The sequence below is a fragment of the Phalangium opilio genome, unplaced genomic scaffold (assembly GCF_054372755.1).
Source record: "Phalangium opilio isolate 3A_F unplaced genomic scaffold, DU_Popi_V2 ptg000013l_1, whole genome shotgun sequence".
Taxonomy (NCBI): Eukaryota; Metazoa; Arthropoda; class Arachnida; order Opiliones; family Phalangiidae; genus Phalangium; species Phalangium opilio.
Genome location: NW_028324148.1, coordinates 1,943,119 through 1,960,928, shown reverse-complemented (window position 1 = coordinate 1,960,928; position 17,810 = coordinate 1,943,119). Strand labels below are relative to the sequence as shown.

The 17,810-nt window shown below is 43.7% G+C and overlaps 41 non-coding genes across 41 annotated transcripts; all 41 read right to left on the bottom strand.

The window, feature by feature from the left end:
• Window positions 1-131: 131 nt before the first annotated feature.
• TRNAV-UAC (transfer RNA valine (anticodon UAC)) lies at window positions 132-204 on the bottom strand. Its single transcript has one exon. It is a non-coding gene; the product is annotated as a tRNA-Val (tRNA).
• Window positions 205-950: 746 nt separating this feature from the next.
• On the bottom strand, window positions 951-1,023 carry TRNAV-AAC (transfer RNA valine (anticodon AAC)). The gene has a single exon. It is a non-coding gene; the product is annotated as a tRNA-Val (tRNA).
• Window positions 1,024-1,358: 335 nt separating this feature from the next.
• Window positions 1,359-1,431, bottom strand: TRNAV-UAC (transfer RNA valine (anticodon UAC)). The gene has a single exon. It is a non-coding gene; the product is annotated as a tRNA-Val (tRNA).
• A 63-nt stretch (window positions 1,432-1,494) lies between these two features.
• TRNAV-UAC (transfer RNA valine (anticodon UAC)) lies at window positions 1,495-1,567 on the bottom strand. The gene has a single exon. It is a non-coding gene; the product is annotated as a tRNA-Val (tRNA).
• Window positions 1,568-1,766: 199 nt separating this feature from the next.
• Window positions 1,767-1,839, bottom strand: TRNAV-UAC (transfer RNA valine (anticodon UAC)). The gene has a single exon. It is a non-coding gene; the product is annotated as a tRNA-Val (tRNA).
• A 63-nt stretch (window positions 1,840-1,902) lies between these two features.
• TRNAV-UAC (transfer RNA valine (anticodon UAC)) lies at window positions 1,903-1,975 on the bottom strand. Its single transcript has one exon. It is a non-coding gene; the product is annotated as a tRNA-Val (tRNA).
• Window positions 1,976-2,721: 746 nt separating this feature from the next.
• On the bottom strand, window positions 2,722-2,794 carry TRNAV-AAC (transfer RNA valine (anticodon AAC)). The gene has a single exon. It is a non-coding gene; the product is annotated as a tRNA-Val (tRNA).
• A 335-nt stretch (window positions 2,795-3,129) lies between these two features.
• TRNAV-UAC (transfer RNA valine (anticodon UAC)) lies at window positions 3,130-3,202 on the bottom strand. The gene has a single exon. It is a non-coding gene; the product is annotated as a tRNA-Val (tRNA).
• A 63-nt stretch (window positions 3,203-3,265) lies between these two features.
• On the bottom strand, window positions 3,266-3,338 carry TRNAV-UAC (transfer RNA valine (anticodon UAC)). The gene has a single exon. It is a non-coding gene; the product is annotated as a tRNA-Val (tRNA).
• Window positions 3,339-3,401: 63 nt separating this feature from the next.
• On the bottom strand, window positions 3,402-3,474 carry TRNAV-UAC (transfer RNA valine (anticodon UAC)). The gene has a single exon. It is a non-coding gene; the product is annotated as a tRNA-Val (tRNA).
• Window positions 3,475-3,810: 336 nt separating this feature from the next.
• Window positions 3,811-3,883, bottom strand: TRNAV-UAC (transfer RNA valine (anticodon UAC)). Its single transcript has one exon. It is a non-coding gene; the product is annotated as a tRNA-Val (tRNA).
• A 63-nt stretch (window positions 3,884-3,946) lies between these two features.
• On the bottom strand, window positions 3,947-4,019 carry TRNAV-UAC (transfer RNA valine (anticodon UAC)). The gene has a single exon. It is a non-coding gene; the product is annotated as a tRNA-Val (tRNA).
• A 336-nt stretch (window positions 4,020-4,355) lies between these two features.
• TRNAV-UAC (transfer RNA valine (anticodon UAC)) lies at window positions 4,356-4,428 on the bottom strand. Its single transcript has one exon. It is a non-coding gene; the product is annotated as a tRNA-Val (tRNA).
• Window positions 4,429-5,171: 743 nt separating this feature from the next.
• TRNAV-UAC (transfer RNA valine (anticodon UAC)) lies at window positions 5,172-5,244 on the bottom strand. The gene has a single exon. It is a non-coding gene; the product is annotated as a tRNA-Val (tRNA).
• A 610-nt stretch (window positions 5,245-5,854) lies between these two features.
• On the bottom strand, window positions 5,855-5,927 carry TRNAV-UAC (transfer RNA valine (anticodon UAC)). The gene has a single exon. It is a non-coding gene; the product is annotated as a tRNA-Val (tRNA).
• Window positions 5,928-5,990: 63 nt separating this feature from the next.
• Window positions 5,991-6,063, bottom strand: TRNAV-UAC (transfer RNA valine (anticodon UAC)). The gene has a single exon. It is a non-coding gene; the product is annotated as a tRNA-Val (tRNA).
• A 744-nt stretch (window positions 6,064-6,807) lies between these two features.
• Window positions 6,808-6,880, bottom strand: TRNAV-UAC (transfer RNA valine (anticodon UAC)). Its single transcript has one exon. It is a non-coding gene; the product is annotated as a tRNA-Val (tRNA).
• A 197-nt stretch (window positions 6,881-7,077) lies between these two features.
• On the bottom strand, window positions 7,078-7,150 carry TRNAV-UAC (transfer RNA valine (anticodon UAC)). The gene has a single exon. It is a non-coding gene; the product is annotated as a tRNA-Val (tRNA).
• A 610-nt stretch (window positions 7,151-7,760) lies between these two features.
• Window positions 7,761-7,833, bottom strand: TRNAV-UAC (transfer RNA valine (anticodon UAC)). The gene has a single exon. It is a non-coding gene; the product is annotated as a tRNA-Val (tRNA).
• Window positions 7,834-7,896: 63 nt separating this feature from the next.
• Window positions 7,897-7,969, bottom strand: TRNAV-UAC (transfer RNA valine (anticodon UAC)). The gene has a single exon. It is a non-coding gene; the product is annotated as a tRNA-Val (tRNA).
• Window positions 7,970-8,032: 63 nt separating this feature from the next.
• On the bottom strand, window positions 8,033-8,105 carry TRNAE-UUC (transfer RNA glutamic acid (anticodon UUC)). Its single transcript has one exon. It is a non-coding gene; the product is annotated as a tRNA-Glu (tRNA).
• A 743-nt stretch (window positions 8,106-8,848) lies between these two features.
• Window positions 8,849-8,921, bottom strand: TRNAV-UAC (transfer RNA valine (anticodon UAC)). The gene has a single exon. It is a non-coding gene; the product is annotated as a tRNA-Val (tRNA).
• Window positions 8,922-9,531: 610 nt separating this feature from the next.
• TRNAV-UAC (transfer RNA valine (anticodon UAC)) lies at window positions 9,532-9,604 on the bottom strand. Its single transcript has one exon. It is a non-coding gene; the product is annotated as a tRNA-Val (tRNA).
• A 63-nt stretch (window positions 9,605-9,667) lies between these two features.
• Window positions 9,668-9,740, bottom strand: TRNAV-UAC (transfer RNA valine (anticodon UAC)). The gene has a single exon. It is a non-coding gene; the product is annotated as a tRNA-Val (tRNA).
• Window positions 9,741-9,803: 63 nt separating this feature from the next.
• TRNAE-UUC (transfer RNA glutamic acid (anticodon UUC)) lies at window positions 9,804-9,876 on the bottom strand. Its single transcript has one exon. It is a non-coding gene; the product is annotated as a tRNA-Glu (tRNA).
• Window positions 9,877-10,760: 884 nt separating this feature from the next.
• Window positions 10,761-10,833, bottom strand: TRNAV-UAC (transfer RNA valine (anticodon UAC)). The gene has a single exon. It is a non-coding gene; the product is annotated as a tRNA-Val (tRNA).
• A 63-nt stretch (window positions 10,834-10,896) lies between these two features.
• On the bottom strand, window positions 10,897-10,969 carry TRNAV-UAC (transfer RNA valine (anticodon UAC)). The gene has a single exon. It is a non-coding gene; the product is annotated as a tRNA-Val (tRNA).
• A 200-nt stretch (window positions 10,970-11,169) lies between these two features.
• TRNAV-UAC (transfer RNA valine (anticodon UAC)) lies at window positions 11,170-11,242 on the bottom strand. Its single transcript has one exon. It is a non-coding gene; the product is annotated as a tRNA-Val (tRNA).
• Window positions 11,243-12,776: 1,534 nt separating this feature from the next.
• Window positions 12,777-12,849, bottom strand: TRNAV-UAC (transfer RNA valine (anticodon UAC)). Its single transcript has one exon. It is a non-coding gene; the product is annotated as a tRNA-Val (tRNA).
• A 471-nt stretch (window positions 12,850-13,320) lies between these two features.
• Window positions 13,321-13,393, bottom strand: TRNAV-UAC (transfer RNA valine (anticodon UAC)). The gene has a single exon. It is a non-coding gene; the product is annotated as a tRNA-Val (tRNA).
• A 199-nt stretch (window positions 13,394-13,592) lies between these two features.
• On the bottom strand, window positions 13,593-13,665 carry TRNAV-UAC (transfer RNA valine (anticodon UAC)). Its single transcript has one exon. It is a non-coding gene; the product is annotated as a tRNA-Val (tRNA).
• Window positions 13,666-13,728: 63 nt separating this feature from the next.
• Window positions 13,729-13,801, bottom strand: TRNAV-UAC (transfer RNA valine (anticodon UAC)). Its single transcript has one exon. It is a non-coding gene; the product is annotated as a tRNA-Val (tRNA).
• A 63-nt stretch (window positions 13,802-13,864) lies between these two features.
• Window positions 13,865-13,937, bottom strand: TRNAE-UUC (transfer RNA glutamic acid (anticodon UUC)). Its single transcript has one exon. It is a non-coding gene; the product is annotated as a tRNA-Glu (tRNA).
• A 63-nt stretch (window positions 13,938-14,000) lies between these two features.
• TRNAV-UAC (transfer RNA valine (anticodon UAC)) lies at window positions 14,001-14,073 on the bottom strand. Its single transcript has one exon. It is a non-coding gene; the product is annotated as a tRNA-Val (tRNA).
• A 63-nt stretch (window positions 14,074-14,136) lies between these two features.
• TRNAV-UAC (transfer RNA valine (anticodon UAC)) lies at window positions 14,137-14,209 on the bottom strand. Its single transcript has one exon. It is a non-coding gene; the product is annotated as a tRNA-Val (tRNA).
• A 335-nt stretch (window positions 14,210-14,544) lies between these two features.
• On the bottom strand, window positions 14,545-14,617 carry TRNAV-UAC (transfer RNA valine (anticodon UAC)). Its single transcript has one exon. It is a non-coding gene; the product is annotated as a tRNA-Val (tRNA).
• Window positions 14,618-14,680: 63 nt separating this feature from the next.
• On the bottom strand, window positions 14,681-14,753 carry TRNAV-UAC (transfer RNA valine (anticodon UAC)). Its single transcript has one exon. It is a non-coding gene; the product is annotated as a tRNA-Val (tRNA).
• Window positions 14,754-14,953: 200 nt separating this feature from the next.
• On the bottom strand, window positions 14,954-15,026 carry TRNAV-UAC (transfer RNA valine (anticodon UAC)). Its single transcript has one exon. It is a non-coding gene; the product is annotated as a tRNA-Val (tRNA).
• Window positions 15,027-15,907: 881 nt separating this feature from the next.
• TRNAV-UAC (transfer RNA valine (anticodon UAC)) lies at window positions 15,908-15,980 on the bottom strand. The gene has a single exon. It is a non-coding gene; the product is annotated as a tRNA-Val (tRNA).
• A 1,288-nt stretch (window positions 15,981-17,268) lies between these two features.
• Window positions 17,269-17,341, bottom strand: TRNAV-AAC (transfer RNA valine (anticodon AAC)). The gene has a single exon. It is a non-coding gene; the product is annotated as a tRNA-Val (tRNA).
• Window positions 17,342-17,541: 200 nt separating this feature from the next.
• TRNAV-UAC (transfer RNA valine (anticodon UAC)) lies at window positions 17,542-17,614 on the bottom strand. The gene has a single exon. It is a non-coding gene; the product is annotated as a tRNA-Val (tRNA).
• Between the last annotated feature and the right edge of the window lie 196 nt (window positions 17,615-17,810).

Genomic DNA, 17,810 nt, shown 5'->3' with positions numbered 1-17,810 from the left:
CTACCAGAACCCGAACCTGGGACCTTCCGCGTGTAAAGCGGACGTGATAACCACTACACCATAGATACGTAGTAATACTGAGTTTTCCAAGAGAACTAGCTTTTTTATGTCCTATCACGATGGTCAAAATATGTATCTACCAGGGCTCGAACCTGGGACCTTCCGCGTGTAAAGCGGGCGTGATAACCACTACACCATAAATACGTAGTAATGCTGAGTTTTCCAAGAGACCTTGCTTTTTTATGCCCAATCACGATGGAAAAATATGTATCTACCCGGGCTCGAACCTGGGACCTTCCGCGTGTAAAGCCGACGTGATAACCACTACACCATAGATACGTAACAATACTGAGTTTTCCAAGAGACCTAGCTTTTTTTATGTCCTATCACGATGGACAAACTTGTTATCTAACAGGGCTCGAACCTGGGACCTTGCACGTGTTAGGCGGACGTGATAACCACTACACCATATATACGTAGTAATACTGAGTTTTCCGAGAGATCTAGCTAATTTTTATGCCCAATCACGATGGACAAAATATGTATCTAACAGGGCTCGAACCTGGGACCTTGCACGTGTTAGGCGGACGTGATAATCACTCCACCATATATAAGTAGTAATACTGAGTTTTCCGAGAGACCTAGCTTTTTTATGCCCAATCACGATGGACAAAATATGTATCTACCAGGGCTCGAACATGGGACCTTCCGCGTGTAAAGCTGACGTGATAACCACTACACCCTAGCTACGTAGCAATACTGAGTTTTCCAAGAGACCTAGCTTTTTTTATGTCCTATCACGATGGACAAAGTTGTTATCTAACAGGGCTCGAACCTGGGACCTTCCGCGTGTAAAGCGGACGTGATAACCACTACACCATAGATACGTAGTAATACTGAGTTTTCCAAGAGAACTAGCTTTTTTATGCCCAATCACGATGGACAAAATATGTATCTACCAGGGCTCGAACCTGGGACCATCCGCGTGTTAGGCGGACGTGATAACCACTACACCACAGATACGTAGTAATACTGAGTTTTCCAAGAGACCTAGCTTTTTTTATGTCCTATCACGATGGTCAAAATATGTATCTACCAGGACCCGAACCTGGGACCTTCCGCGTGTAAAGCGGACGTGATAACCACTACAACATAGATACGTCGTAATGCTGAGTTTTCCAAGAGACCTAGCTTTTTATGCCCAATCACGATGGACAAAATATGTATCTAACAGGGCTCGAACTTGGGACCTTGCACGTGGTAGGCGGACGTGATAACCACTACACCATATATAAGTAGTAATACTGAGTTTTCCAAGAGACCTAGCTTTTTTATGTCCTTTCACGATGGTCAAAATATGCATCTACCAGGGCTCGAACCTGGGACCTTCCGCGTGTAAAGCGGACGTGATAACCACTACACCATAGATACGTAACAATACTGAGTTTTCCAAGAGAACTAGCTTTATTATGCCCAATTACGATGGACAAAGTATGTATCTACCAGGTCTCGAACCTGGGACCTTCCGCGTGTAAAGCGGACGTGATAACCACTACACCATAGATACGTAGTAATGCTGAGTTTTCCAAGAGACCTAGCTTTTTTATGTCCTATCACGATGGTCAAAATATGTATCTACCAGAACCCGAACCTGGGACCTTCCGCGTGTAAAGCGGACGTGATAACCACTACACCATAGATACGTAGTAATACTGAGTTTTCCAAGAGAACTAGCTTTTTTATGTCCTATCACGATGGTCAAAATATGTATCTACCAGGGCTCGAACCTGGGACCTTCCGCGTGTAAAGCGGACGTGATAACCACTACACCATAGATACGTAGTAATACTGAGTTTTCCAAGAGAACTAGCTTTTTTATGTCCTATCACGATGGTCAAAATATGTATCTACCAGGGCTCGAACCTGGGACCTTCCGCGTGTAAAGCGGGCGTGATAACCACTACACCATAAATACGTAGTAATGCTGAGTTTTCCAAGAGACCTTGCTTTTTTATGCCCAATCACGATGGAAAAATATGTATCTACCCGGGCTCGAACCTGGGACCTTCCGCGTGTAAAGCCGACGTGATAACCACTACACCATAGATACGTAACAATACTGAGTTTTCCAAGAGACCTAGCTTTTTTTATGTCCTATCACGATGGACAAACTTGTTATCTAACAGGGCTCGAACCTGGGACCTTGCACGTGTTAGGCGGACGTGATAACCACTACACCATATATAAGTAGTAATACTGAGTTTTCCGAGAGATCTAGCTAATTTTTATGCCCAATCACGATGGACAAAATATGTATCTAACAGGGCTCGAACCTGGGACCTTGCACGTGTTAGGCGGACGTGATAATCACTCCACCATATATAAGTAGTAATACTGAGTTTTCCGAGAGACCTAGCTTTTTTATGCCCAATCACGATGGACAAAATATGTATCTACCAGGGCTCGAACATGGGACCTTCCGCGTGTAAAGCTGACGTGATAACCACTACACCCTAGCTACGTAGCAATACTGAGTTTTCCAAGAGACCTAGCTTTTTTTATGTCCTATCACGATGGACAAAGTTGTTATCTAACAGGGCTCGAACCTGGGACCTTCCGCGTGTAAAGCGGACGTGATAACCACTACACCATAGATACGTAGTAATACTGAGTTTTCCAAGAGAACTAGCTTTTTTATGCCCAATCACGATGGACAAAATATGTATCTACCAGGGCTCGAACCTGGGACCATCCGCGTGTTAGGCGGACGTGATAACCACTACACCACAGATACGTAGTAATACTGAGTTTTCCAAGAGACCTAGCTTTTTTTATGTCCTATCACGATGGTCAAAATATGTATCTACCAGGACCCGAACCTGGGACCTTCCGCGTGTAAAGCGGACGTGATAACCACTACAACATAGATACGTCGTAATGCTGAGTTTTCCAAGAGACCTAGCTTTTTATGCCCAATCACGATGGACAAAATATGTATCTAACAGGGCTCGAACTTGGGACCTTGCACGTGTTAGGCGGACGTGATAACCACTACACCATATATAAGTAGTAATACTGAGTTTTCCAAGAGACCTAGCTTTTTTATGTCCTTTCACGATGGTCAAAATATGCATCTACCAGGGCTCGAACCTGGGACCTTCCGCGTGTAAAGCGGACGTGATAACCACTACACCATAGATCCGTAACAATACTGAGTTTTCCAAGAGAACTAGCTTTATTATGCCCAATTACGATGGACAAAGTATGTATCTACCAGGTCTCGAACCTGGGACCTTCCGCGTGTAAAGCGGACGTGATAACCACTACACCATAGATACGTAGTAATGCTGAGTTTTCCAAGAGACCTAGCTATTTTATGTCCTATCACGATGGTCAAAATATGTATCTACCAGGGCTCGAACCTGGGACCTTCCGCGTGTAAAGCGGACGTGATAACCACTACAACATAGATACGTAGTAATGCTGAAATTTCCAAGAGACCTAGCTTTTTTATGCCCAATCACGATGGTCAAAATATGCATCTACCAGGGCTCGAACCTGGGACCTTCCGCGTGTAAAGCGGACGTGATAACCACTGCAACATAGATACGTAGTAGCGCTGAGTTTTCCAAGAGACCTAGCTTTTTTATGCCCAATCACGATAGACAAAATATGTATCTACCAGGTCGCGAACATGGGACCTTCCGCGTGTAAAGCGGACGTGATAACCACTACACCCTAGATACGTAGTAATACTGAGTTTTCCAAGAGACCTAGCTTTTTTTGTGTCCTATCACGATGGTCAAAATATGTATCTACCAGGACCCGAACCTGGGACCTTCCGCGTGTAAAGCGGACGTGATAACCACTACACCATAGATACGTAGTAATACTGAGTTTTCCAAGAGAACTAGCTTTTTTATGTCCTATCACGATGGTCAAAATATGTATCTACCAGGGCTCGAACCTGGGACCTTCCGCGTGTAAAGCGGGCGTGATAACCACTACACCATAAATACGTAGTAATGCTGAGTTTACCGAGAGATCTTGCTTTTTTATGCCCAATCACGATGGACAAAATATGTATCTAACAGGGCTCGAACCTGGGACCTTGCACGTGTTAGGCGGACGTGATAACCACTCCACCATATATAAGTAGTAATACTGAGTTTTCCAAGAGACCTAGCTTTTTTATGCCCAATCACGATGGACAAAATATGTATCTACCAGGGCTCGAACATGGGACCTTCCGCGTGTAAAGCGGACGTGATAACCACTACACCGTAGATACGTAGTAATACTGAGTTTTCCAAGAGACCTAGCTTTTTTTGTGTCCTATCACGATGGTCAAAATATGTATCTACCAGGACCCGAACCTGGGACCTTCCGCGTGTAAAGCGGACGTGATAACCACTACACCATAGATACGTAGTAATACTGAGTTTTCCAAAAGAACTAGCTTTTTTATGTCCTATCACGATGGTCAGAATATGTATCTACCAAGGCTCGAACCTGGGACCTTCCGCGTGTAAAGCGGGCGTGATAACCACTACACCATAAATACGTAGTAGTGCTGAGTTTTCCGAGAGATCTAGCTTTTTTATGCCCAATCACGATGGACAAAATATGTATCTAACAGGGCTCGAACCTGGGACCTTGCACGTGTTAGGCGGACGTGATAACCACTCCTCCATATATAAGTAGTAATAATGAGTTTTCCGAGAGATCTAGCTATTTTTTATGTCCAATCACGATGGACAAAACATGTATCTACCAGGGCTCGAACATGGACCTTCCGCCTGTAAAGCGGACGTGATAACCACTACACCATAGATACGTAGTAATACTGAGTTTTCCAAGAGACCTAGCTTTTTTATGTCCTATCACGATGGTCAAAATATGTATCTACCAGAACCCGAACCTGGGACCATCCGCGTGTAAAGCGGACGTGATAACCACTACACCATAGATACGTAGTAATACTGAGTTTTCCAAGAGAACTAGCTTTTTTATGTCCTATCACGATGGTCAAAATATGTATCTACCAGGGCTCGAACCTGGGACCTTCCTGGTGTAAAGCGGGCGTGATAACCACTACACCATAAATACGTAGTGATGCTGAGTTTTCCAAGAGACCTTGCTTTTTTATGCCCAATCACGATGGAAAAATATGTATCTACCCGGGCTCGAACCTGGGACCTTCCGCGTGTAAAGCGGACGTGATAACCACTACACCATAGATACGTAGCAATACTGAGTTTTCCAAGAGACCTAGCTTTCTTATGTCCTATCACGATGGACAAAGTTGTTATCTAACAGGGCTCGAACCTGGGACCTTGCACGTGTTAGGCGGACGTGATAACCACTACACCATATATAAGTAGTAATACTGAGTTTTCCGAGAGATCTAGCTAATTTTTATGCCCAATCACGATGGACAAAATATGTATCTAACAGGGCTCGAACCTGGGACCTTGCACGTGTTAGGCGGACGTGATAATCACTCCACCATATATAAGTAGTAATACTGAGTTTTCCGAGAGACCTAGCTTTTTTATGCCCAATCACGATGGACAAAATATGTATCTACCAGGGCTCGAACATGGGACCTTCCGCGTGTAAAGCTGACGTGATAACCACTACACCCTAGCTACGTAGCAATACTGAGTTTTCCAAGAGACCTAGCTTTTTTTATGTCCTATCACGATGGACAAAGTTGTTATCTAACAGGGCTCGAACCTGGGACCTTCCGCGTGTAAAGCGGACGTGATAACCACTACACCATAGATACGTAGTAATACTGAGTTTTCCAAGAGAACTAGCTTTTTTATGCCCAATCACGATGGACAAAATATGTATCTACCAGGGCTCGAACCTGGGACCTTCCGCGTGTAAAGCGGACGTGATAACCACTACAACATAGATACGTAGTAATACTGAGTTTTCCAAGAGAACTAGCTTTTTTATGCCCAATCACGATGGACAAAATATGTATCTACCAGGGCTCGAACCTGGGACCTTCCGCGTGTAAAGCGGACGTGATAACCACTACACCATAGATACGTAGTAATCCTGAGTTTTCCAATAGACCTAGTTTTTTTATGTCCTATCACGATGGTCAATATATGTATCTACCAGGACCCGAACCTGGGACCTTCCGCGTGAACAGCGGACGTGATAACCACTATACCATAGATACGTAGTAATACTGAGTTTTCCAAAAGAACTAGCTTTTTTATGTCCTATCACGATGGTCAGAATATGTATCTACCAAGGCTCGAACCTGGGACCTTCCGCGTGTAAAGCGGGCGTGATAACCACTACACCATAAATACGTAGTAGTGCTGAGTTTTCCGAGAGATCTAGCTTTTTTATGCCCAATCACGATGGACAAAATATGTATCTAACAGGGCTCGAACCTGGGACCTTGCACGTGTTAGGCGGACGTGATAACCACTCCGCCATATATAAGTAGTAATAATGAGTTTTCCGAGAGATCTAGCTATTTTTTATGTCCAATCACGATGGACAAAACATGTATCTACCAGGGCTCGAACATGGACCTTCCGCCTGAAAAGCGGACGTGATAACCACTACACCATAGATACGTAGTAATACTGAGTTTTCCAAGAGACCTAGCTTTTTTATGTCCTATCACGATGGTCAAAATATGTATCTACCAGAACCCGAACCTGGGACCATCCGCGTGTAAAGCGGACGTGATAACCACTACACCATAGATACGTAGTAATACTGAGTTTTCCAAGAGAACTAGCTTTGTTATGTCCTATCACGATGGTCAAAATATGTATCTACCAGGGCTCGAACCTGGGACCTTCCGCGTGTAAAGCGGGCGTGATAACCACTACACCATAAATACGTAGTAATGCTGAGTTTTCCAAGAGACCTTGCTTTTTTATGCCCAATCACGATGGAAAAATATGTATCTACCCGGGCTCGAACCTGGGACCTTCCGCGTGTAAAGCGGGCGTGATAACCACTACACCATAAATACGTAGTGATGCTGAGTTTTCCAAGAGACCTTGCTTTTTTATGCCCAATCACGATGGAAAAATATGTATCTACCCGGGCTCGAACCTGGGACCTTCCGCGTGTAAAGCGGACGTGATAACCACTACACCATAGATACGTAGCAATACTGAGTTTTCCAAGAGACCTAGCTTTTTTATGTCCTATCACGATGGACAAAGTTGTTATCTAACAGGGCTCGAACCTGGGACCTTGCACGTGTTAGGCGGACGTGATAACCACTACACCATATATAAGTAGTAATACTGAGTTTTCCGAGAGATCTAGCTAATTTTTATGCCCAATCACGATGGACAAAATATGTATCTAACAGGGCTCGAACCTGGGACCTTGCACGTGTTAGGCGGACGTGATAATCACTCCACCATATATAAGTAGTAATACTGAGTTTTCCGAGAGACCTAGCTTTTTTATGCCCAATCACGATGGACAAAATATGTATCTACCAGGGCTCGAACATGGGACCTTCCGCGTGTAAAGCTGACGTGATAACCACTACACCCTAGCTACGTAGCAATACTGAGTTTTCCAAGAGACCTAGCTTTTTTTATGTCCTATCACGATGGACAAAGTTGTTATCTAACAGGGCTCGAACCTGGGACCTTCCGCGTGTAAAGCGGACGTGATAACCACTACACCATAGATACGTAGTAATACTGAGTTTTCCAAGAGAACTAGCTTTTTTATGCCCAATCACGATGGACAAAATATGTATCTACCAGGGCTCGAACCTGGGACCTTCCGCGTGTAAAGCGGACGTGATAACCACTACAACATAGATACGTAGTAATACTGAGTTTTCCAAGAGAACTAGCTTTTTTATGCCCAATCACGATGGACAAAATATGTATCTACCATGGCTCGAACCTGGGACCTTCCGCGTGTAAAGCGGACGTGATAACCACTACACCATAGATACGTAGTAATCCTGAGTTTTCCAATAGACCTAGTTTTTTTATGTCCTATCACGATGGTCAATATATGTATCTACCAGGACCCGAACCTGGGACCTTCCGCGTGAAAAGCGGACGTGATAACCACTATACCATAGATACGTAGTAATACTGAGTTTTCCAAATGAACTAGCTTTTTTATGTCCTATCACGATGGTCAGAATATGTATCTACCAAGGCTCGAACCTGGGACCTTCCGCGTGTAAAGCGGGCGTGATAACCACTACACCATAAATACGTAGTAGTGCTGAGTTTTCCGAGAGATCTAGCTTTTTTATGCCCAATCACGATGGACAAAATATGTATCTAACAGGGCTCGAACCTGGGACCTTGCACGTGTTAGGCGGACGTGATAACCACTCCACCATATATAAGTAGTAATAATGAGTTTTCCGAGAGATCTAGCTATTTTTTATGTCCAATCACGATGGACAAAACATGTATCTACCAGGGCTCGAACATGGACCTTCCGCCTGAAAAGCGGACGTGATAACCACTACACCATAGATACGTAGTAATACTGAGTTTTCCAAGAGACCTAGCTTTTTTATGTCCTATCACGATGGTCAAAATATGTATCTACCAGAACCCGAACCTGGGACCATCCGCGTGTAAAGCGGACGTGATAACCACTACACCATAGATACGTAGTAATACTGAGTTTTCCAAGAGAACTAGCTTTGTTATGTCCTATCACGATGGTCAAAATATGTATATACCAGGGCTCGAACCTGGGACCTTCCGCGTGTAAAGCGGGCGTGATAACCACTACACCATAAATACGTAGTAATGCTGAGTTTTCCAAGAGACCTTGCTTTTTTATGCACAATCACGATGGAAAAATATGTATCTACCCGGGCTCGAACCTGGGACCTTCCGCGTGTAAAGCGGACGTGATAACCACTACACCATAGATACGTAGCAATACTGAGTTTTCCAAGAGACCTAGCTTTTTTATGTCCTATCACGATGGACAAAGTTGTTATCTAACAGGGCTCGAACCTGGGACCTTGCACGTGTTAGGCGGACGTGATAACCACTACACCATATATAAGTAGTAATACTGAGTTTTCCGAGAGATCTAGCTAATTTTTATGCCCAATCACGATGGACAAAATATGTATCTAACAGGGCTCGAACCTGGGACCTTGCACGTGTTAGGCGGACGTGATAATCACTCCACCATATATAAGTAGTAATACTGAGTTTTCCGAGAGACCTAGCTTTTTTATGCCCAATCACGATGGACAAAATATGTATCTACCAGGGCTCGAACATGGGACCTTCCGCGTGTAAAGCTGACGTGATAACCACTACACCCTAGCTACGTAGCAATACTGAGTTTTCCAAGAGACCTAGCTTTTTTTATGTCCTATCACGATGGACAAAGTTGTTATCTAACAGGGCTCGAACCTGGGACCTTCCGCGTGTAAAGCGGACGTGATAACCACTACACCATAGATACGTAGTAATACTGAGTTTTCCAAGAGAACTAGCTTTTTTATGCCCAATCACGATGGACAAAATATGTATCTACCAGGGCTCGAACCTGGGACCTTCCGCGTGTAAAGCGGACGTGATAACCACTACAACATAGATACGTAGTAATACTGAGTTTTCCAAGAGAACTAGCTTTTTTATGCCCAATCACGATGGACAAAATATGTATCTACCAGGGCTCGAACCTGGGACCTTCCGCGTGTAAAGCGGACGTGATAACCACTACACCATAGATACGTAGTAATCCTGAGTTTTCCAATAGACCTAGTTTTTTTATGTCCTATCACGATGGTCAATGTATGTATCTACCAGGACCCGAACCTGGGACCTTCCGCGTGAAAAGCGGACGTGATAACCACTATACCATAGATACGTAGTAATACTGAGTTTTCCAAGAGAACTAGCTTTTTTATGCCCAATCACGATGGACAAAATATTTATCTACCAGGGCTCGAACCTGGGACCTTCCGCGTGTAAAGCGGACGTGATAACCACTACACAATAGATACGTATTAATACTGAGTTTTCCAAGAGACCTATCTTTTTTATGCCCAATCACGATGGACAAAATATGTATCTACCAGGGCTCGAACCTGGGACCTTCCGCGTGTAAAGCGGACGTGATAACCACTACACCATATATAAGTAGTAATACTGAGTTTTCCGAGAGATCTAGCTAATTTTTATGCCCAATCACGATGGACAAAATATGTATCTAACAGGGCTCGAACTTGGGACCTTGCACGTGTTAGGCGGACGTGATAACCACTACACCATATATAAGTAGTAATACTGAGTTTTCCGAGAGATCTAGCTAATTTTTATGCCCAATCACGATGGACAAAATATGTATCTAACAGGGCTCGAACCTGGGACCTTGCACGTGTTAGGCGGACGTGATACTCACTCCACCATATATAAGTAGTAACACTGAGTTTTCCGAGAGACCTAGCTTTTTTATGCCCATTCACGATGGACAAAATATGTATCTACCAGGGCTCGAACATGGGACCTTCCGCGTGTAAAGCGGACGTGATAACCACTACACCCTAGCTACGTAGCAATACTGAGTTTTCCAAGAGACCTAGCTTTTTTTATGTCCTATCACGATGGTCAAAATATGTTTCTACCAGGACCCGAACCTGGGACCTTCCGCGTGTAAAGCGGACGTGATAACCACTACACCATAGATACGTAGTAATACTGATTTTTCCAAGAGAACTAGCTTTTTTATGCCCAATCACGATGGACAAAATATTTATCTACCAGGGCTCGAACCTGGGACCTTCCGCGTGTAAAGCGGACGTGATAACCACTACACCATAGATACGTAGTAATACTGAGTTTTCCAAGAGAACTAGCTTTTTTATGCCCAATCACGATGGACAAAATATGTATCTACCAGGGCTCGAACCTGGGACCTTCCGCGTGTAAAGCGGACGTGATAACCACTACACAATAGATACGTATTAATACTGAGTTTTCCAAGAGACCTAGCTTTTTTATGTCCTATCACGATGGTCAAAATATGTATCTACCAGGGCTCGAACATGGGACCTTCCGCGTGTAAAGCGGACGTGATAACCACGACACCATAGATACGTAGGAATACTGAGTTTTCCAAGAGACCTAGCTTTTTTTGTGTCCTATCACGATGGTCAAAATATGTATCTACCAGGACCCGAACCTGGGACCTTCCGCGTGTAAAGCGGACGTGATAACCACTACACCATAGATACGTAGTAATACTGAGTTTTCCAAGAGAACTAGCTTTTTTATGTCCTATCACGATGGTCAAAATATGTATCTACCAGGGCTCGAACCTGGGACCTGTCGCGTGTAAAGCGGGCGTGATAACCACTACACCAAAAATACGTAGTAATGCTGAGTTTTCCGAGAGATCTAGCTTTTTTATGCCCAATCACGATGGACAAAATATGTGTCTACCAGGGCTCGAACCTGGGACCTTGCACGTGTTAGGCGGACGTGATAACCACTCCACCTTACATAAGTAGTAATACTGAGTTTTCCGAGAGATCTAGCTAATTTTTATGCCCAATCACGATGGACAAAACATGTATCTACCAGGGCTCGAACATGGGACCTTCCGCGTGTAAAGCGGACGTGATAACCACTACAACATAGATACGTAGTAGCGCTGAGTTTTCCAAGAGACCTAGCTTTTTTATGCCCAATCACGATGGACAAAATATGTATCTACCAGGGCTCGAACATGGGACCTTCCGCGTGTAAAGCGGACGTGATAACCACTACACCGTAGATACGTAGTAATACTGAGTTTTCCAAGAGACCTAGCTTTTTTTGTGTCCTATCTAGGGTTCTAAATCGGTAAATTACCATGGTAATTTACACGGTAATTTACCATGGTAACTGTAATTTACGATTTTCTCGGGTAAATTACGAAAACGGTAATTACCCTGGTAATTACCGTGGTAATTTACGCTGGTAAATTAACACGATGGTAATTTACCACCGAATTTTAATTTGCTTCACTTTCAAAATGGTCTAAAGGCTCCATATTTTGCTCTACTCGTGCATGCACACTAATTTCTTCCCATATGAATAAGTCTTAAAAGGTCGAACGGCAAGCGTGGGAAAAATTTGATTAAGGAAATGAAATTTGATTTTCTCGTCTATTCTTGTTGTCGAGTTCGTTTGCTTTAGCTGGAAAGCTGAAGTTGTTAGAATTTTCTAGAGATGGGCATGGGCCCATACCGATACCAATATCGGCACCAAAATTTGACTAAACCGATATATCGGTATTTGTTTAAACTGGTATCGGCCCTTCTCTAGAATTTGGTTCTAAAAACGTGAAACAGCAAAAATTCGCAAAATTGGTAAGAAGAAGAAAGTGGATGTTGCTGTTCAAAAGTATTTTGAGCTGCAAACATCAAAACTCGATGTTTAAATAATGTAAGACACTATGCTATAAAAAGAATACCTGTGTTCAAGTGATATTTTCATTATTTAGCTTAAAAACGATCAATATAATTTAATTTTTGAATTTTCGTAAATTACCATGAACGGTAATTTACGCGGTAAATTACGGTGTAATTTACCATTTTCCAAAATTACCGTAATTTTCGAACCCTAGTCCTATCACGATGGTCAAAATATGTATCTACCAGGACCCGAACCTGGGACCTTCCGCGTGTAAAGCGGACGTGATAACCACTACAACATAGATACGTAGTAATACTGAGTTTTCCAAAAGAACTAGCTTTTTTATGTCCTATCACGATGGTCAGAATATGTATCTACCAGGGCTCGAACCTGGGACCTTCCGCGTGTAAAGCGGGCGTGATAACCACTACACCATAAATACGTAGTAGTGCTGAGTTTTCCGAGAGATCTAGCTTTTTTATGCCCAATCACGATGAACAAAATATGTATCTAACAGGGCTCGAACCTGGGACCTTGCACGTGTTAGGCGGACGTGATAACCACTCCACCATATATAAGTAGTAATACTGAGTTTTCCGAGAGATCTAGCTAATTTTTATGTCCAATCACGATGGACAAAACATGTACCTACCAGGGCTCGAACATGGACCTTCCGCCTGTAAAGCGGACGTGATAACCACTACACCATAGATACGTAGTAATACTGAGTTTTCCAAGAGACCTAGCTTTTTATGTCCTATCACGATGGTCAAAATATGTATCTACCAGAACCCGAACCTGGGACCTTCCGCGTGTAAAGCGGACGTGATAACCACTACACCATAGATACGTAGTAATACTGAGTTTTCCAAGAGAACTAGCTTTTTTATGTCCTATCACGATGGTCAAAATATGTATCTACCAGGGCTCGAACCTGGGACCTTCCGCGTGTAAAGCGGGCGTGATAACCACTACACCATAAATACGTAGTAATGCTGAGTTTTCCAAGAGACCTAGCTTTTTTATGCCCAATCACGATGGAAAAATATGTATCTACCCGGGCTCGAACCTGGGACCTTCCGCGTGTAAAGCGGACGTGATAACCACTACACCCTAGCTACGTAGCAATACTGAGTTTTCCAAGAGACCTAGCTTTTTTTATGTCCTATCACGATGGTCAAAATATGTATCTACCAGGACCCGAACCTGGGACCTTCCGCGTGTAAAGCGGACGTGATAACCACTACACCATAGATACGTAGTAATACTGAGTTTTCCAAGAGAACTAGCTTTTTTATGCCCAATCACGATGGACAAAATATGTATCTACCAGGGCTCGAACCTGGGACCTTCCGCGTGTAAAGCGGACGTGATAACCACTACACCATAGATACGTAGTAATCCTGAGTTTTCCAATAGACCTAGCTTTTTTATGTCCTATCACGATGGTCAATATATGTATCTACCAGGACCCGAACCTGGGACCTTCCGCGTGAAAAGCGGACGTGATAACCACTACACCATAGATACGTAGTAATACTGAGTTTTCCAAGAGAACTAGCTTTTTTATGCCCAATCACGATGGACAAAATATGTATCTACCAGGGCTCGAACCTGGGACCTTCCGCGTGTAAAGCGGACGTGATAACCACTACACAATAGATACGTATTAATACTGAGTTTTCCAAGAGACCTAGCTTTTTTATGTCCTATCACGATGGTCAAAATATGTATCTACCAGGGCTCGAACATGGGACCTTCCGCGTGTAAAGCGGACGTGATAACCACTACACCATAGATACGTAGGAATACTGAGTTTTCCAAGAGACCTAGCTTTTTTGTGTCCTATCACGATGGTCAAAATATGTATCTACCAGGACCCGAACCTGGGACCTTTCGCGTGTAAAGCGGGCGTGATAACCACTACACCATAAATACGTAGTAATGCTGAGTTTTCCGAGAGATCTAGCTTTTTTATGCCCAATCACGATGGACAAAATATGTGTACCAGGGCTCGAACCTGGGACCTTGCACGTGTTAGGCGGACGTGATAACCACTCCACCTTACATAAGTAGTAATACTGAGTTTTCCGAGAGATCTAGCTAATTTTTATGCCCAATCACGATGGACAAAACATGTATCTACCAGGGCTCGAACATGGGACCTTCCGCGTGTAAAGCGGACGTGATAACCACTACACCATAGATACGTAGTAATACTGAGTTTTCCAAGTGACCTAGCTTTTTTATGTCCTATCACGATGGTCAAAATATGTATCTACCAGGGCTCGAACCTGGGACCTTCCGCGTGTAAAGCGGACGTGATAACCACTACAACATAGATACGTAGTAGTGCTGAGTTTTCCAAGAGACCTAGCTTTTTTATGCCCAATCACGATTGACAAAATATGTATCTACCAGGGCTCGAACATGGGACCTTCCGCGTGTAAAGCGGACGTTATAACCACTACACCGTAGATACGTAGTAATACTGAGTTTTCCAAGAGACCTAGCTTTTTTTGTGTCCTATCACGATGGTCAAAATATGTATCTACCAGGACCCGAACCTGGGACCTTCCGCGTGTAAAGCGGACGTGATAACCACTACACCATAGATACGTAGCAATACTGAGTTTTCCAAGAGACCTAACTTTTTTTATGTCCTATCACGATGGTCAAAATATGTATCTACCTGGGCTCGAACCTGGGACCTTCCTCGAGTAAAGCGGACGTGATAACCACAACACCATAGATACGTCGTAATGCTGAGTTTTCCAAGAGACCTAGCTTTTTCATGCCCAATCACGATGGACAAAGTAGTTATCTAACAGGGCTCGAACCTGGGACCTTGCACGTGTTAGGCGGACGTGATAACCACTACACCATATATAAGTAGTAATACTGAGTTTTCCGAGAGATCTAGCTAATTTTTATGCCCAATCACGATGGTCAAAATATGTATCTACCAGGGCTCGAACCTGGGACCTTCCGTGTGTAAAGCGGACGTGATAACCACTACAACATAGATACGTAGTAATGCTGAAATTTCCAAGAGACCTAGCTTTTTTATGCCCAATCACGATGGACAAAATATGTGTCTACCTGGCCTCGAACCTGGGACCTTCCCCGTGTAAAGCGGACGTGATAACCACTACACCATAGATACGTAGTGATACTGAGTTTTCCAAGAGACCTAGCTTTTTTATGTCCTATCACGATGGTCAAATTATGCATCTACCAGGGCTCGAACCCGGAACCTTCCGCGTGTAAAGCGGACGTGATAACCACTACAACATAGATACGTAGTAGCGCTGAGTTTTCCAAGAGACCTAGCTTTTTTATGCCCAATCACGATGGACAAAATATGTATCTACCAGGGCTCGAACATGGGACCTTCCGCGTGTAAAGCGGACGTGATAACCACTACACCATACATTCGTAGTTGAGCTGCGTTTTCCAAGAGACCTAGCTTTTTATGCCCAATCACGATGGACAAAATATGTATCTACCAGGGCTCGAACCTGGGACCTTCCGCGTGTAAAGCGGACGTGATAACCACTACAACATAGATACGTAGTAATGCTGAAATTTCCAAGAGACCTAGCTTTTTTATGCCCAATCACGATGGTCAAAATATGCATCTACCAGGGCTCGAACCTGGGACCTTCCGCGTGTAAAGCGGACGTGATAACCACTACAACATAGATACGTAGTAGCGCTGAGTTTTCCAAGAGACCTAGCTTTTTTATGCCCAATCACGATGGACAAAATATTAGCTACCAGGGCTCGAACATGGGACCTTCCGCGTGTAAAGCGGACGTGATAACCACTACACCCTAGATACGTAGTAATACTGAGTTTTCCAAGAGACCTAGCTTTTTTTGTGTCCTATCACGATGGTCAAAATATGTATATATCAGGACCCGAGCCCGGGACCTTCCGCGTGTAAAGCGGACGTGATAACCACTACACCATAGATACGTAGTAATACTGAGTTTTCCAAGAGAACTAGCTTTTTTATGTCCTATCACGATGGTCAAAATATGTATCTACCAGGGCTCGAACCTGGGACCTTCCGCGTGTAAAGCGGGCGTGATAACCACTACATCATAAATACGTAGTAATGCTGAGTTTTCCGAGAGATCTTGCTTTTTTATGCCCAATCACGATGGACAAATATGTATCTAACAGGGCTCGAACCTCGGACCTTGCACGTGTTAGGCGGACGTGATAACCACTCCACCATATATAAGTAGTAATACTGAGTTTTCCGAGAGATCTAGCTAATTTTTATGCCCAATCACGATGGACAAAACATGTATCTACCAGGGCTCGAACATGGGACCTTCCGCGTGTAAAGCGGACGTGATAACCACTACAACATTGATACGTAGTAATGCTGAAATTTCCAAGAGCCCTAGCTTTTTTATGCCCAATCACGATGGACAAAATATGTGTCTACCGGGCCTCGAACCTGGGACCTTCCCCGTGTAAAGCGGACGTGATAACCACTACACCATAGATACGTAGTGATACTGAGTTTTCCAAGAGACCTAGCTTTTTTATGTCCTATCACGATGGTCAAATTATGCATCTACCAGGGCTCGAACCTGGAACCTTCCGCGTGTATAGCGGACGTGATAACCACTACAACATAGATACGTAGTAGCGCTGAGTTTTCCAAGAGACCTAGCTTTTTTATGCCCAATCACGATGGACAAAATATGTATCTACCAGGGCTCGAACATGGGACCTTCCGCGTGTAAAGCGGACGTGATAACCACTACACCATAGATTCGTAGTTGAGCTGAGTTTTCCAAGAGACCTAGCTTTTTTATGCCCAATCACGATGGACAAAATATGTATCTACCAGGGCTCGAACCTGGGACCATCCGCGTGTTAGGCGGACGTGATAACCACTACACCACAGATACGTAGTAGTACTGAGTTTTCCAAGAGACCTAGCTTTTTTTATGTCCTATCACGATGGTCAAAATATGTATCTACCAGGACCCGAACCTGGGACCTTCCGCGTGTAAAGCGGACGTGATAACCACTACACCAAAGATACGTAATAATACTAACTTTTCCAAGAGAACTAGCTTTTTTATGCCCAATCACGATGGACAAAGTATGTATCTACCAGGGCTCGAACCTGGGACCTTCCGCGTGTAAAGCGGACGTGATAACCACTACACCATAGATACGTAGTAATAATGAGTTTTCCAAGAGACCTAGCTTTTTTATGTCCTATCACGATGGTCAGAATATGTATCTACCAGGGCTCGAACATGGGACCTTCCGCGTGTAAAGCGGACGTGATAACCACTACACCAAAGATACGTAATAATACTAACTTTTCCAAGAGAACTAGCTTTTTTATGCCCAATCACGATGGACAAA